This window comes from Oryzias latipes, chromosome 13 (assembly GCF_002234675.1).
Source record: "Oryzias latipes chromosome 13, ASM223467v1".
NCBI lineage: Eukaryota > Metazoa > Chordata > Actinopteri > Beloniformes > Adrianichthyidae > Oryzias > Oryzias latipes.
This window is the reverse complement of record NC_019871.2, coordinates 2,625,861-2,642,122: the sequence shown is the minus strand read 5'-3', so window position 1 is coordinate 2,642,122 and position 16,262 is coordinate 2,625,861. Positions and strand designations below refer to the sequence as shown.

At 38.2% G+C, this 16,262-nt stretch overlaps 3 long non-coding RNA genes and 4 other non-coding genes across 9 annotated transcripts in view; 6 read left to right on the top strand and 1 right to left on the bottom strand.

Annotated features, from left to right (window-relative positions):
- Positions 1-1,345: 1,345 nt before the first annotated feature.
- On the bottom strand, positions 1,346-2,368 carry LOC110016148. Its single transcript, XR_002291433.1, has 2 exons — positions 1,854-2,368; positions 1,346-1,777 (listed from the first exon to the last, which is right to left on the bottom strand). It is a non-coding gene; the product is annotated as an uncharacterized LOC110016148 (long non-coding RNA).
- Positions 2,369-5,770: 3,402 nt separating this feature from the next.
- LOC110016176 lies at positions 5,771-8,525 on the top strand. 2 transcript variants are annotated; one of them, XR_002874492.1, is made up of 3 exons: positions 5,771-5,989; positions 7,336-7,433; positions 7,523-8,525. It is a non-coding gene; the product is annotated as an uncharacterized LOC110016176 (long non-coding RNA). The 2 variants fall into 2 exon arrangements; XR_002291466.2 differs by having other exon boundaries at positions 7,336-7,455.
- trnan-guu lies at positions 5,794-5,867 on the top strand. Its single transcript has one exon. It is a non-coding gene; the product is annotated as a tRNA-Asn (tRNA).
- Positions 6,461-6,534, top strand: trnan-guu. Its single transcript has one exon. It is a non-coding gene; the product is annotated as a tRNA-Asn (tRNA).
- Positions 8,526-9,036: 511 nt separating the features above from the next.
- LOC105358209 overlaps positions 9,037-16,262 on the top strand; it is a 40,991-nt gene continuing 33,765 nt past the window's right edge. The window contains exons 1-2 of one of the 2 annotated variants that reach the window (XR_002874482.1): positions 9,037-10,019; positions 10,602-10,724. This is a non-coding gene — a long non-coding RNA (uncharacterized LOC105358209). The remainder of the gene's footprint in view (positions 10,020-10,601; positions 10,725-16,262) is intronic. The other variant, XR_002874483.1, reaches the window with a different exon arrangement.
- Positions 9,340-9,530, top strand: LOC111948528. Its single transcript, XR_002874541.1, has one exon. It is a non-coding gene; the product is annotated as a U2 spliceosomal RNA (small nuclear RNA).
- Positions 16,007-16,170, top strand: LOC111948521. Its single transcript, XR_002874535.1, has one exon. It is a non-coding gene; the product is annotated as a U1 spliceosomal RNA (small nuclear RNA).

Genomic DNA, 16,262 nt, shown 5'->3' with positions numbered 1-16,262 from the left:
ATTCTCCCTGAAGAGGAGAGGTCTGTCTGGCTATTTGTGTGCACGGGGGGGGGGGCGCATCAGGTAGAGTAAGCAGGCAGGAGGAAGACAGCAGCTGTGAACAGCGACCAGAGTCTGTTATAGGATGGAAAGTTTTTCTGGAGAGACAGTCAGTGGCGATCTGGTAGGGGACAAATGAGCGCGCCCCCCCCCCCCCCCCCCAAATCTTTCTTTTTCCCCCTAGACTTCATTTCCGCGTATAATTAATTAAATTTGCGTCAGGGCGCCCCTAAGATCCTGTCACCTTGCTGCTGCGATGACCCAATGTACACGCTGGGGGGGGTCGAACGCGGGGGCAGGGCTTTGACCGTTTATGATGTCAGACCCGCAACAACCTAACAGCTGCTTCCTAATAAATTAGTTGTCATCCATAAAATTATAATTTATTGGGTTCACTGGATTAAATAAACTGGAGTCTGCATCAAAGTGACTTTGTTTCCATCTTCTCATTCATCTTAACTCTGGGTGTTTGACAAACAGTAAAGTCTATTCAAGGTTGTGGAAAATGGACAAAAGAGCAAAGGAAGCATCACGCACGAAGAATAAAAACAATTTAATATCCTGACAGCATTTTGAATCAATACAAGTACTAAATGAACTATCGCGACATATTGGCAAAAACATTTTTTCTAACACACCTAGTGTTGCAGCTCCCTGTGCTTTCATCTCAGTTGGAAACGGATCCAATTGGCTCTTTGAGAGGTTCCGGTTGCAGACCCCTGGTCCAGCACATCCACGTGCATTCCAGGTTTGTATTGGAACATAAAATGTTTTGTTAAAAAAAACGTTTTTGCATAATGAGGAAATAAAACACTTTTTGTTCTTAATTTATTTATTTATTTTTCATCCTCAAAAAGTATCGATAAGAGTATCGTATAAATACCGGATCGATAAGCTGTATCAATAAGAGTAGTAGTACCATTAAAACCCTAACGATACCCATCCCTAGTTCCCAGTGGTTTTTCATTACGGTTTTCAGTTCTAGCCACAAATTTTTTTTTAAAACGTTTCTTGTACAAATGCAAGAAAATGCATCTCCAAATTGTGGGTGGGTCTGTTGGCATGTAGCAACACCCCCCCCCCCCCCCCCCCCCCCCACACACACACACACACGCACACACACATTCCCCTCCCTATTGCTGAGAGCTCTCTGTTTACACCATTGACTGTATAAAAAGAATTTTACTGAGAGTGACGTCCTCCCTAGAAAATGCTTTACTGCTGGCTCCAGCAAAATGTCCAAATGAGCGTTTTAGGAATGAATGACAGAGGTTTCCCCATAGTTCTTTATAAATATCATTGAAAATCAGATGTAAAAAGTTTTATTTTAATGTTTCACAGAATTTGAGGACAAATGGAAACACCAAAATGACAGAGGCTTTATTACTTTTGTTGCTCAACCTTTTGATGCAGTCATTGTCGGCAATTATTGTTTGAGCTGTGGAGGATGTCTTCTAACTCAGTCTGTATGTTTCTGCTGTAGAGGCTGGATCAGAGCTGAGAAGGGAGGACGTCTCAGTGTTTTTAAGCTCTTTGTGTGTTGAGGCGATACTGTAGATCTCACAGATCCTTCGCTGACTGGTGTCACTGAAGTATCTTGGAGTTCTTTCCTATCTTTATAGGTTTTGACCATCCGTTCTTTGAGTTGGTTGCGTTTGTTCTTGCAGACTGTCTCTGTTGGAGAATGTCTCACAGCCTTTAGCTTGAACATGTTTGTCTCCTCATCCTCCTGTGGTTCCTGTTCCATCAGGAACACAAAGTCAACAAACTGCACAGACAACAGTTTCCTAAACCAGAGCGAGGTCAGTCGTCACCTGTTGTTCTCCTCTTTACTGCAAGTATCTGCCTGTTTCAGAACAGAAGGCAGACAACAAATTAGATCAAAACTTCCTTTTTGATCAAACTAATACTTGAGTACTGTATATAATCCTGGATGGAATAAATTGGAGGGGAGGGGATTTTCACTACCTTTTTTTCTTTCCTGAGGGAATAGGGGGTTATGGGTAACCGATCATGCTTGTGGGGAATAGTTTTAGTGCTTCAGCTGCTGTCTCTCTGACTCTGAGCCGTTTGTTACAGCTGCAGGTGAAACGGCTTGAGGTCATTTCAGGATGCACCAGGCGTTTTTCCACACCTTTCTACGTGTGGCTTTTGCTCTGTTCATTATCTGAATACAGGACTGTGCAAATGTTTGAGGCCGGTTTGTAAAAGGCTGTTAACGAAGAAGGCTTTCAGAAAAATAAATAATTGTTGTTTTTTTTTATCAAAAGCAAAGTGAGAAAAGAAAAATCTCACTCAAATCAAGATTAGATATTTATACCGTTTCCCTTCAAACCAGCATAATTCCTTCACTAACAAAACTTAATCATAAAGAAAAAGACATTAGTTTAAAAAAATGTCTTGCAAGTGATACTCTGTGATAGATTTTCTTTTAATTTAATTATGCACGGACCTGATTATCCCTCCTAGATTACCTGAACATGGTTGAAATGTGAAATCCTCTTGTCAAATATGTGTTTTCAGATTTGAATTAATTAGCCATTTAGTCAAGATTGCATGTTTCTAGAAAAACGAGGTGATCAAATATTACCTTTATAGTTTTAACCTGGTCCTTTACCCGCAACCTGTCACTGCTAATATTAAGTTTGGATTATTATGTAATTATAGATAATGTAAAAATTAAATATCTGTAAGATGTAGGCAGAAAAAAATAGAAACCCGTCACCCTTTCGGATTAACTCTCACTAAAGATTAGATCAATTCAAGAGTAAAATACACACAAAAAAGAGAAAACAACAAGAAGTTTCAAACTCTTTAAATAAAACTCTGGCTTTTTTGACATTTTTTCTTAATTTCTGAGTCATCTGGTTCCATTCTGTTGATGAAGATGCACAGCAGCAACACTTCCTTCTTTGTAAGGATGTTTCAATTGTTTTTACAGCTAATCGCAAGAATTCAATAATTCATAGCATTACATTAGCTGATTTCTTTCTTGTCAGTTAAGAATTTCCCACATTCTACAGTTTTGCCTCATTTGACTATGACTATGCTATTTATTATTGTATTAATCTTTACTCAAAACTCTTGTAACATGTATTTTTAGAGGTGGACCCCCAGGAAGAATGGCTTTACCTTGATCCTTAAATAAACAAATAGGCTTGTCTTCTGCCAGTGTGAAAGTAAGAGATAAAGCACAGAAAAGTTGTTGCAGTAATAGATTATGTATGTCATCATCCCAAAAATTTAACTTTTGCCAGTCTCCAGATAATTATTTATGGTTTTTCTGCCTAACATCCATAAAAATGACTTGTTAAATGTTTTAAATGTTGAGGATTGCATTTGTCCTGCAGCAATTTACTAACGGACCAAATCTTTTGTTATTAGATGGTAATTACATCTAAACCATGCAGGTGGAATAATGACGGCTCATTCTGGCTTTTTAAAGTTTCAAATATTTAGTCTTTTGGCTACAAATATCTGTAGAAAGTTTCTTTTTTTGGATTTTAAATGACAAATTTAACAAGAAATTTCATGATTTTGCCTTTAAAACATGAGCCAATTTTGCAAATTGTACACAGGCAAAAAATTAATTGTTGGATAAGAAATGTGTCCCACTTTTGTCAGTAGTCATCACAATATTAACTTTATCTTTAAAAAGTAAATTTTTGCATTAGTTGATATTACACAAATAATTATTTTTTTTCGACAACGAACAATGAATACCTTCGTCATCACAAAAGCAATCACACAAAACACCTGCATTAGAACAGGCCTGAACGTGGCCAACCAGCAAACAGCAGAAAGGAAAAGGTGATCCTGGCTTATGACAGAAGCAGCAGCAGCAGCAGCAGCAGCAGCAGCAGCAGCAGCAGCAGCAGCAGCAGCAGCAGCAGCAGCAGCAGCAGCAGCAGCAGCAGCAGCAGCAGCAGCAGCAGCAGCAGCAGCAGCAGCAGCAGCAGCAGCAGCAGCAGCTAGACCTTTACTCAGTGAACCTGAAAGAAAATAAACCAAACATATGAATATTCTTCTATTTGAACAGACACATTTAAAAGTGCTTAGTGTAAAGAAAGGACTGATCTAAGACTAACATGTAGTCTAATATCAGTTTTTCAACTATACAGAAACATAATCAACACGTGATGCATGATGTGTGCACGTTGGTGCTGCTCGCTTGGTTGGGTTGGGATTGTTTCTAAACACGTTGGTCCTGTCATCTTCTTCACCACATGTCCCTGCTCTTTAGTAAAAAAAAATAAGATTAAAGCTACAAGTAGCATTTAGCGGGCTCGAGCACGTGCGACTGCCTGACATGGGCGACCGCCCCGCGAGAAACACCCTGCTTAAGCTTTTTCATGTCGTACTTCCTTCTGCATTCTGGAGCTGCGAGCTACTGTTAACATGACAGCAGCCAGTAGGTAGACGGTGGGGGGTGGGGTGGGGGGACTTTTGCATATAGCATGAAAAAAAATTCTTCAACCGAAGCTTCGTTCAGACCTGCTCATTTTCTCATCAAGAAGAAGGCATTTTCAGATTAAGAAGTTGTCAATCAATCAATGATGATAATTACTAACACTGTACCTAAGGATGAAAAAATGGAAGTGATCTAATTTCCACTACAAAATCTAGACTAGTGTCAGCTATGTTTGATAACTTGGCCAATTAGCTGGACCGGGAGATTCCAAAGTGCTGGTGGTTTTGCATCGAGTGTGATGAGTCTGTGGAAAGCAGCAGTACAGCGCAGCTGTTGGTTTTTATTAAGATCAAGAGAAGAACTCTTGCCACAACTGCCCTTACAGACAAGTACAAGAGAAGTTGAAATGTATAACACGGTGAAGGAGTTTTTGTGCAGAAAAAGGTACCATTAGAAAAGCTGGTAGCAGTGACTGCAGACGGGGCTCCTGCTATGATCAATAGACAAACAGGTTTCATCACTCACTGTAAAGCTGACCCAGACTTTCCAAAATGTCTTCATTACCGCTGCTTCATTCACCAATAGGCTTATGTGCAGAAGTGATTGGCTCTGGACATATAATGACTCCTGTTGTGAAAATCATAAACAACCTCAGCGGCAAAGCAAAACAGCACAGTATTTTCAAGGTGCTATTGGAGGAGATATCTGCTGAATATGATGAATATGAATTTGGTGAATCTGAACTTGCAATTTTGACTGATATTACTGGAAAACTAAACCACCTGAGCTGCGAGCTGTTGGGATTGTTTTTAAACATGTTGGTCCTGTCATCTTCTTCACCACACGTCCCTGCTCTTCAGTAAAAGAAATAAGAAAACAGGTTCAAATCCGAAATAGTAATTAACACTCAGTGTGTACTTGTGAGTGATTTAGTTTTACCTTGTAAAGGGAGGAGTATGGATTGAGATACAGAAATCATCATTCTCTCCAACTCTTCATCATCTTCCATCTCTAACGAAGATACTGAAAAGATGGGAAACATCATTTCTACCATCTTTCCTAACGTCAGCATGAACGTCTAGTCTGGCACAGACCTGGAGGATTAGAAAAAAGAGGAACAGAAGAGCTCTTAGTCTGAGCCTTCTTCCTCATTTTGCTGCCTGAAACACACTGTTTCATGAGGATAAATGATGCATATCCATGTTCCCTTTTCTTTCAGACATCCCTCCAGGTCTTCTTAGAATGCACACCAAATCCGAACAGCTGGTTGTCCTCATTACTTAAGGGTGGCTGTGCATTTTACCCAGTAAAATACCCTACATGGACGACTTGTTGGGCATGTTGTCTCTGTGGCGCAATCGGTTAGCGCGTTCGGCTGTTAACCGAAAGGTTGGTGGTTCGAGCCCACCCAGGGACGACAATAATTTTTACAACCTCGAAATAGGGTTCACCCACCTAAATTAATTTGTCAAATGAGCTGAAAGGAAGTGAATTTGGTCTTTCACCTTTTCACCAAAGCGAGCACTTGGGATCATCAAGGTAGTCTCTCTCTGGATCATTGACTATACATAAAGAACTGAATAGAGTGGTGCCGGTGCGATCGATTTATGTCCCACTCAGATTATCTTAATCTATCGTAAAAGTGTTCCTAGTGGTGTTGCAGTTAAGATTATGCCAGTTTAAGGTAACATTTTTCAGGGATGCAACGGATCGCGAACTGTGGCTACTGATCCACGCAGGCAGATCAGCCATGATGATCCAATACATCCCTAGTTGTTTTCTAGGATACAGTTTCGTAATATATGTCCTTTGTCATCAGAATAATCCCACATGAACATGTTAAAAACATCAAAGAACAGGATTTTCATCAGAATGGGTCTGTAAAAATCTAAAGTTGCAGCAGCGGTTTGAGCTTTAAAAAAAGAGAGCAAAAAAAAGACTCAAATGTAACGTAGCTCAGACCTGTACACAAATTTTAAGACACATTATTTTGGGATGGTGAGGCATGTTGTCTCTGTGGCGCAATCGGTTAGCGCGTTCGGCTGTTAACCGAAAGGTTGGTGGTTCGAGCCCACCCAGGGACGACAATGATTTTTACAACCTCGAAACAGGGTTCACCCACCTAAATTAATATGTCAAATGAGCTGAAAGGAAGCGGAACTGTCAAATGAGCTGATGGGAAGTGAGTGCTTTTACTGTCTTAATGATTCTTTTGATGTTTGCTGCACTGAGCTTTTATTCGCAAAACCAGCCAAAGGACTGGAACCGGAAACCATCACCTATTTTCAATGGAAATAATTTGTGAGTCCATATCCAACAGAATATAGATTTTTTTTAGTAGTGCGGGGTCAGGGTGGGAATTCGAACACAACCCGAGACTTCCAAAGATGGAGGTCCATGAGGAGGAGGATGCTTCTTTACTGAAGCTGCCTTTGATCTTTGTTTGCAGGTTTTTTGTCATTTAAGGAAAGATGATAAAAACTGAAAACTGTTCTCTCAAACTCCTCGGTTTTTCTTTTTCATATTTTTTTTCATATGCAACCCTTGTGCTATCCTAGGTACTTTAACCTTGGGAGTTGGGTCATCTAGACCCACTAGACAGTGCTCTGAACCTTTTTTCTTCAATGATTTGTGATCTTCACTGGTGTCCATGGATCACATGAAATCTTTCCACCTTTATCCACCTTTGTCATGGTAGGGAGAACACGTCAATGTAAGGGTGGGGTCATAGGATAGCACAGGGGTTACACCAAAATCCGTCTGGACAGGCAAAGGGAATGGTATCCCACAATTCCTTGCGGTGCCGATCTAACAGCAGCACCAAAGTTACACTGACTTAATTGAATTGATTTGAATGAAAGTAAAATAACTGTCTGTCTCCACAGGTGTGTCAGATCACTGAACTGAACTCCTGATGCACCTGCAGCTCATCTCCACTCATCCAGTCTGGATTTCAGATGAGCTTTTCCAGCCTTTCCTACTAGTCCGTCAGCTTACTTCCATAGGTATTGAACCAGCATCATTTAGCAGAGTTCCTCTGGTCTTTACTGTGTTCTATCGGGTTTCTTCCAGATTGACTCCTGGATCATCCTTGTGTTTTTGGGACAGCAGTAACTCCTCACCACATCGGATCCAGATTCCACCTCCGTCCTGCGGGGCAAACTGTTTTCTCTCCACCAGTCAGACTCCTCCTCTTTGACCACGACAGAACCAGAGGAACCACTCACTGCAGGCAGCTCTTTGCAGCCAGAAGCCTTATAAAATATATAATAGAAAAATAACACAACAAAATGTTGTTTATTGAAGGAAAATGTGCCCTATTTTGACATTTTCCTTGGAACAAACATGGATTGAGATGAACAGTAAGATGAGGTTTAGTTGATCAAAAGCAGGTTGAGCTGAAATGGGATTTTCTAAAAGTTAATCATCTTACGGTTAAAGAATTAAAAAAACAGAACCCAGTTCTACACCATAAACTGATGGAACAAACATGAAGAACAACTCTGGAATAGAGAGCCAACCGATTTATATGAGGCATTTTGATATTTTTGGAACAAATGGAACTTCATACAAATGGAACCTCATACTATAAAGTCCTTTATGAAAATAGTTTTTATTTAAATGTAGTTTTAATAATTATAGTTAATACTGTAGATATTTTATGTTTGTGTTTTTATATTTTTTTCAGGCTAATAAAAATCAACTTTATGTTTTAAATTAAAATGTTTTAGCCAAAATCTGGTTTTCGAAACAAAACCTGCAAGACATAAAGAGACACTTTTCCAAACTTGAATAGTAATTTTTTGTTAACTGGTAATAGATGAAGCTGGCCCCTCCAAGGACACTTCTCTGCAGTCTGCGCATGTGCGGCTTAATACGCTCGTCGTTTCTAGTCGCGTGCATTTTAACTTTTCCGCAGATGTCGACGGTAAAATGGGTAAAGTACGTCTGTTTTCTTCCAAGCTTTCTTCTAAAGTTTCTATTTTATTGTAATGTTAACCGTATTAATTATGTAAATAAATAAATAAATAAGCAAGCGAATATTTTATGTCTCGGGTTTCACGTGTCAAAGGGATCTTCTTGGCTAATAAGGTATTTAGCATCAATTAGCGTCTTTTCTTGTCGAAAAGTTCCAAAAACACAATTTTATTTTTGTGGGAATTGTTCGTGGGTCTGCTACAAGCTGTGACATTGTGTATTTTCTTTGTAAAGGTCTTAGTTTCAAATAATACCGCATTTGAGATGTTTATAGCTTTAACAACGTACAGACGTCTACTAATGGTACTATTTGCTGGTTATTTTGTCAAGTTAAAAGTTATTGTCGAGCTTTGAGTTGTCCTCAACAGTCACACACATTTAAAATTGTAGGTTTTTGTCTTTAAAACAACCCACTTAAATTGGTCTTTTGCGGGTGGATTTCAGACTGACCAGAAAAGAGGCTGTATTTCCACTTGTTTTCGATAGAGGGCGCTGTGGGCTTTACATTTGTTAGGTGTCAGGTCTCATCAAAATGACATTATTTTAGTAGCAAGCATCGATTTAATGTTGTTAATTACACAGAAGAGATTCTGTTGATGTGGGAGTCAAATACATGATATGAATATTTATAAAGACGTTCTTAAAATGGTTGTTTTATGTTGATGTTGCTGCTCGTCTTCCAATAGGACTAGATCATACCACGTGTCCCGGAAGTAACACGGAGGCTTCTTTATCGTCTTTAGTTTTTCCAAATTTTCATGATTTTCATCGATCTATTCCTGTTATACGATTGATGTTATTCATTGCCATGAGTTATAGAAAGATGGAGTGTTTTTATGTAGTCACTTTAGAACCTTGAGGTAGATTTGTAGAAAGCAGAATCAGGTTCTTTCCTTTGAGTTGTGGTCGGTATCGCTTCTCGGCCTTTTGGCTAAGATCAAGTGTAGTATCTGTTCTTATCAGTTTAATATCTGATACGTCCCCTACCCGGGGACCATATATTAAATTGATTTTTGGAACAGGGAGATGGAATAGGGGCTTGCTCCGTCCACTCCACGCATCGACCTGGTATTGCAGTATCTCCAGGAACGGTGCACCCCCTTCTCTCTGTGAATGATAAATTCTTTAATTTGAAGTATCAATGTCTAAGAAGATTCTTTGGTTAAGAGTTGTCATTATGATATGCTGGAAACAATATATTAGGTTTCACACAGAAATCATGACTATTTATGTGTGTCAGCGTCTTGAGCACCAGTGTTATTGTATGTTTGCTAGATTTAAATGAACACATCCCAGGTGTTCTTCCCATCTTCCCAATAATAATCCTGTTGTGTTCTTATAGAATGCTTGAGATTGTGTTCTTTGATGATTTAAAAGTTATAAATTCAGTTCGGTTGCATTATTGGACAATTCAATAGGAAAAGAACTTTCCTATTACATTACAGTGTGTGTGTGGCAGACTTTGATGACATGTTTGAAGATTGCTGACCAAATGGAGAATGCACTCCCTTGTGATTTTCCTTTTCTTCGTCTTTTTTTAGGGCACTCGAGCATTGGTGGTTCAGGGGAACAATTCTGGCCTGCCACGCAGGTTCGATTCCCAGCCTTTGCAATGAAGCCTTTTTCTCTTTTCCTCTCAACCCTAAAACGCTCTCAAAAAGTCAAATTTCCATTTTACAAGATGATCAGATAAATTGTCATGCAATTATTACAGAATGACAGAATTCTAATAGAAATCTCAGCATGAAGCCGAGTTGTCTCTGGTGTGATTGGTTCGTGTGTCCAGCTGCTAACAGAAAGATAGGAGCTCAACCAGAGAAGATCTGTTCTAAAATCCTCTCTTCCTTGGATCTGCATTACTTTCTTTTATTCACAGGATTCTTTCAAGCCAATAATTGTTTGTTTTTAAGATTTAAGAAGTTCCTAATTATTGTATGAAAAATAAATGCCTCAAAAATATTTATGGGGACCATTTTGTTAATAAAGAGCAATTAAATCTAATGAAGTAGCAACTATTACAATTTAACAAAATGGTGAGGAATAGTAAGGAATTTCAGAACTGCAGTAATTTACACACATCAGAAAAAGTAAGATGCAATCTTTTGAAAACATCTTGCATTTAAAAATGATCAAACTGAATTTCTAATTTAATCTTGTTTGTTTCTTTCCTCAGATGTTTTAAAAACCCAAGCTTGAGAGTGAAACATCTGATCACTGTCCAGAGGAATCAACGGCCATCCTGATGATGCTGCGCGGTGTGAGTCTGCTGCCATCCATCTAAATTCATCTTTACCTGGTGAATGTTTTTTAAAAGATTCATTTCTCAGAAAAAAGGTTGCTAAGCTGCACTAAACAAAGCTCTGCTTCTCTGAGGATTCAGTGAAACAGAGATTTAAATGTGAACATGCTGCATGTAGGGCTGGGCCATATAGAATTTATTATATAACAATATAGTTTTTCATATCAGGCGATAACGATTTAATCCAAATGACTATTTGTTAAATGTGAACACTCTGCTCATAAGAGAAATGTGTCATCATCAACAGGTTTAGATGTAAATATTTATTTTATATCATACTTTAAACATAACTGAGACGACTGTTGTTGTGATTTTGGGCTATACAAATAAAATTGAATTGAATTGAATTGAACTGATGCAATGAAAGAACACAATGCAAATGTCTTTTTTAAAAATAACTAAGAAAAAGGCATCTATATTACAAACTAACATACATTTTCGTTAATTTTTTAACATGGTACCTTTTAGCTCCAGTATTTACATTGTTTTTACTACAGTAACTCTTCAAGTGTTGATGAAATTAACGTAATTCCAATGTAGAAATGCAGCCTGGTGCTGATATGGAGCACTGGGGGGTATTCCAGAAAGCAGGTTATGCTAGCTCCCACTGTAAGTTTGAGGCTAAGGAAGTTGATAACCTCAGCTTTGGGTTCCAGAAATGGAGGTATGTTTCAGGGTATGTCAAGTTGCCATTGCAACTCATGCTCTGAACATAACCTGGTCTGGAGCAGGTTTAGTTCAAGGTTAGTTTGTTTTCAGAGAGGTGAAGCAGCATGGCGTGTCCATTTGAAGATGATTTAGTGGATGAAGAAGCTCAGATAATACTTTTTCCACCGTGAGAGGATGATAAGACCATATATGGATGTTGGAAAGATAAACTTTTTACTTTGATCTAACTTAATTATTTGCTTCAGTTAAGATAAATCCTTTTTTTGTTTAGTTAGTTTAAAAATAACATGTAGTTTTCAGACAGTTGTTTTGCTTTCATTCAAATTAATTCAATTAAGTAGGTGTAACGTTGGTGCTGCTGTTAGATCGGCACCGCAAGGGATTGTGGGATACCATTCCCTTTGCCTGTCTGGACCGATTTGGGTTTAAGTGTGGCTTTTTGACCAAATGTGTTTAGTTGTTTAGCTGTTTTACTGTGTTTTGTCGAGTTATTTTGTCCCACTGTGCTCATGTCTCTGCACCATGAGTGAGAGGGAGGGAGAGGATAATCAGTTTATATAGCAGCCCTACCATTAGGGCTGCACGATATGAGGAAAACTCGCGATATGTGATATTTAAGATTAATATTGCGATAACGGTATAATTTGCGGTATACAAACAAATAACAAAATAAACAAAACATCATTCCCATTTCATTGCAACAGTTTAAAAATTATACTCCAAATGACCCTCGTCGACATAGGAGACAAACATCTAACATAATAGGTCTCCATCCAATTGGTCAACAAGGTGAAGGCGTCCATCCGATTGGTCAAATGCATGAAGGGATTTATTTGATTAACGTTAAATGCTTCAAGCTGCCTTAAGGTTGTATTAAGACATTTAAGGTTTACGATTTATTGCGATTTTCACTGTCTTTTGCAATATTCATATTGCAGAGCTGGATATTGCGATAACGATAAATTTGCGGTATATTGTGCAGGCCTACCTACCATTGAGGTATCATAATGACAATGATGGGAATTTTGTTAATGTATATGTGTGCTAGGTGCATTTTTTCCCGTCCTTTTTATTGTTATAAAAATGAGCATATCTGCCGGTTCAAACTTAGACATATGAGAGATCAATAAATATAATTAATTAAGATGGAAAAAATATTAATTGAATTGGAGTAATATGACATTTAGTTAGATAAATACATAAGTTTGAGTTGTATAAACAATTAGAGAGTTTTATAGACGTAAGAAATTAGGTTGATTAAATTTAACTCAATTATTTGTTACCAATAGAAGTAATTCATTTATGTTGGCAAAATTGGATAAGTTAAATATATATATATATATATATATATATATATATATATATATATATATATATATATATATATATATATATATATATATATATATATATATATATATATATATATATATATATATATATATATATATATATATATATATATATATATATATGCGTCACAAGGAAAATAGAAATAAGATCAGAAACTCGTGTGTTTACTTTGTTCTTTTTCTCCAAGCAGAAACTCTTTCTTTTGCTGATGATGCAGCCGTGTTACTGTTTTGATGGACGTATAATCTTCATACGCCGTCATTTAAATCTCAGACTCCGTCTCACTGAAGTATAGTATGAGGTTCCATTCGTGCCAAAAATATCAAAATGTGTTTTTGCGTCCACTTTTATGTCTTTGGTCCATTGTCTTTGTCTATTGATCGTGTTTTTGCGTCCACTGTCTATGCTTTGGGCTCATTGTCTATGTCTATTGAACAAGTTCATTTTACATTGGTTCATGTCTATGTACTACTAAGCAATATCTTCTGCATGCCCATGATTCTTTGATTATTACTTTGAATTTACTTTGTGATGTATATGCTTGCTCCATGCTTAAACTTTGCATTTGTCTTTGTCATTGTCATTGTCCTTATCCCATGTCGTCTAACTACGGCGTCAGGAAAGTCCTTAGCAACAGTTGCTAGTGTCGTTTGCTACGTCGTTTCACGTGTCGTCAGGAAAATCCTTAGCAACAGTTGCTAGTGTCGTTTGCTACGTCGTTTCACGTGTCGTCAGGAAAATCCTTAGCAACCGTTGCTAGTGTCGTTTGCTACGTCGTTTCACGTGTCGTCAGGAAAATCCTTAGCAACCGTTGCTAGTGTTGTTTGCTACGTCGTCTCACCATGTCGTGTCCTTAGATCTTGTTGTATTTCAAATTTTGCAAAAGTTGTCAGAGAAGTCCTTTGTACGGTTGGTAAATTGTTTCCTGTATTATCACAGAACGAAACATGTTTAAAACATGTTAAAAAAACTTTATTGATAATCCTGAAAACGCGCATTGCCAGAAAGGGGGGGGTGCAAGCGTACAACGGTTTCGCGTTCCCGTTTAAAGTTATTTAGTTTTAAGTTATTTAGAATATGGCTTCAATTCAATCTTGTAATGAAACTATTATTTAAAAGTCTTTTGAAAAGTAACTGATCTTTATTCAACATGTTGTTACATATCTGATGGATAAACGAGGAGCAGAGGCGCCCAAAAGAGCCTTATAGTGGTCCAGAGAGCGCCACCTCATGCTCAAATAAATACATAACAGATTGAAAAGAAAAGATCAAAATCCATTCAAAGATTTTGGGCTGTCTGCTCCTCGTTTATCCACCCGATTTGTGACAGCATGTTTGATAAAGATCAGCTGTTTTTTAAAAGACTTAAATAGTAGTTTCATCTCCAGATTTAATTGAAGATAGACTCTAAATAACTTTAAAAAATTGGCAAGAGAGTCGCTTCGGGAACGAGAAAGCGTTGTATGCATGCGCCACCCCCCCCTTTCTGGCATTGCGCGTTTGAGGGAATATTAATAAAGTTCATCTTAAAAAAGTGTTTGTCATGGTTAACCCTAGCGCCGGCTTAAATAAACATTTCTTTTTTCATTCCGCGGTAGTACAGGAAACAATTTACCGGCCGTACAAAGGATTTTTCTGACGACTTTGGCAAAATTTGAAAAACGACAAGATCTATGATCTAACGACAAGACACGGGGAAACGTTGTAGCTAACGACAGTAGCAAACGTCGTAGCTAACGACAGTAGCAACGGTTGCTAAGGAGACGACAGGGTGTATAACAAAGACAAATGCAAAGTTTTACACATAACGCATGAACCAATGTTCAATGAACTCGGTCAGTAGACATAGACAATGGACCAAAGACATAGACAGTGGACACAAAAACAAATTTTTGGCACAAACGGAACCTCATAGTATAGCTCTCTCTTTTTTCTCCACACGTTTCCATGGTGACTCTTGAAATCGGTGATCCATTGAGAATGTCTTTATGTACCTGCTGTGCACGAGCATTATCCCAGGGTTACCAAGTGGAGCGTAATTACGCTAACTCATATCCGGTCTTTGGGAACCGACATACCCAGAGTAAGCAAGTTCAGGCGGATTTCAGCCAGAGTTCAGGCTTAAAGTCAGGTTAGTTTAAACACGCTTCTTGGAATACCCCCTGAACAGCAGTGAAGTGATTATGAGCGGATTCTGCAGCGGAGGAAAATAATTCGGATACCTGCTTTGCAACGATGTCCAGTGCTTTACAAGTGCTGCATATCGGTACAAAGTGGATAATTACTAACCTACTTTTTAAGCTACTTTTTCTTTAACAGAAAAATATTTTTCAGCTTTGTTTGACTTTGCTTCAGACACACTGCAGGCGTTTGTAGATCTAACTAATGATTATACATCCAAAGTAATGATATATTAGAATAGTGAACATGCTAAAAAAGTCAGTCTGAAACTGATCCAGTATTTGCACAGGAACACTACATTTTCATGGTGTTATTGTTTTGTCAAATTTTACTAAAAATTAGTTTGATGACCAGTTTTTACTTCACTGCAAAAATTGTAGTTTTTGTTGTCCACTAGAGGGCGCCAAGGTGACTGTTTTTTTATTCACAGATCTGCCAAACCAAATGTGCAGATCTGTAAAAGTTCATACATGGTGATGATCCCTGAGGGGATATGGCGAAAGGATAAATATTTAGGCAACTCACCAGTCTCAAGATGTTGGAAAAACTTGGTTTTGTTTTGAGCTTTGATGATAAAACTGTTTACATTTGTAGTTCACATTCCAGACCAGTAGGGGGCAGCAGCAGAACTTTGCTGTTCCAGTCAGCAGGACACAAAAGAAGAGGAAGTTGTTTAGCGTTAGCAGAGAAAAACGTCTGTTTTGTATGTTTTCATAGATTTTAGTAGCATTTGTGTTGTTTATATGATTCAAACAGTCTGGGGTTTTTTCAATCACCCCATTTTCTGTTTTTTTAACTCTCTGAAAATCGCCTAAATGAGAATAAATGAATGGAACTTTGTGGTCATCAGTTAGCTTTCATGGTTCAGACACAGCAGTGCATCATGGGAATCGTTATTCCAAGGATCAATCAGTGTTAAATACGTTAGTGTTTGTGTACAGATGTGTTTGTGTAGCACAGTGTTGAATGTGAGTCATGCAGTGTGTGGTTGTTTGTGTGTGTGTGAAGTTTGTAATGACCTTAAAGCTGCACAGTGTGTGTGTGAAAGTGGTGTGTGAGTGTGACATGAACAACTCATACTTACCTGGCAGGGGAGATACCATGATCATGAAGGTGGTTCACCCAAGGTGAGGCTCAGCCATTGCACTGAGGCTGTGCTGACCTTTGCGAATTCCCCAAATGTGGGAATCTCGACTGCATAATTTCTGGTAGTGGGGGACTGCGTCCGCGCTCTCCCCTGATTATGTGTTCAAAGAGAAACTATTCAGTAAAGTGTTGCTGAAACTGCATGATTGATTGGGATGACCTCTTATCTTTGGGTCCTGATGAGAA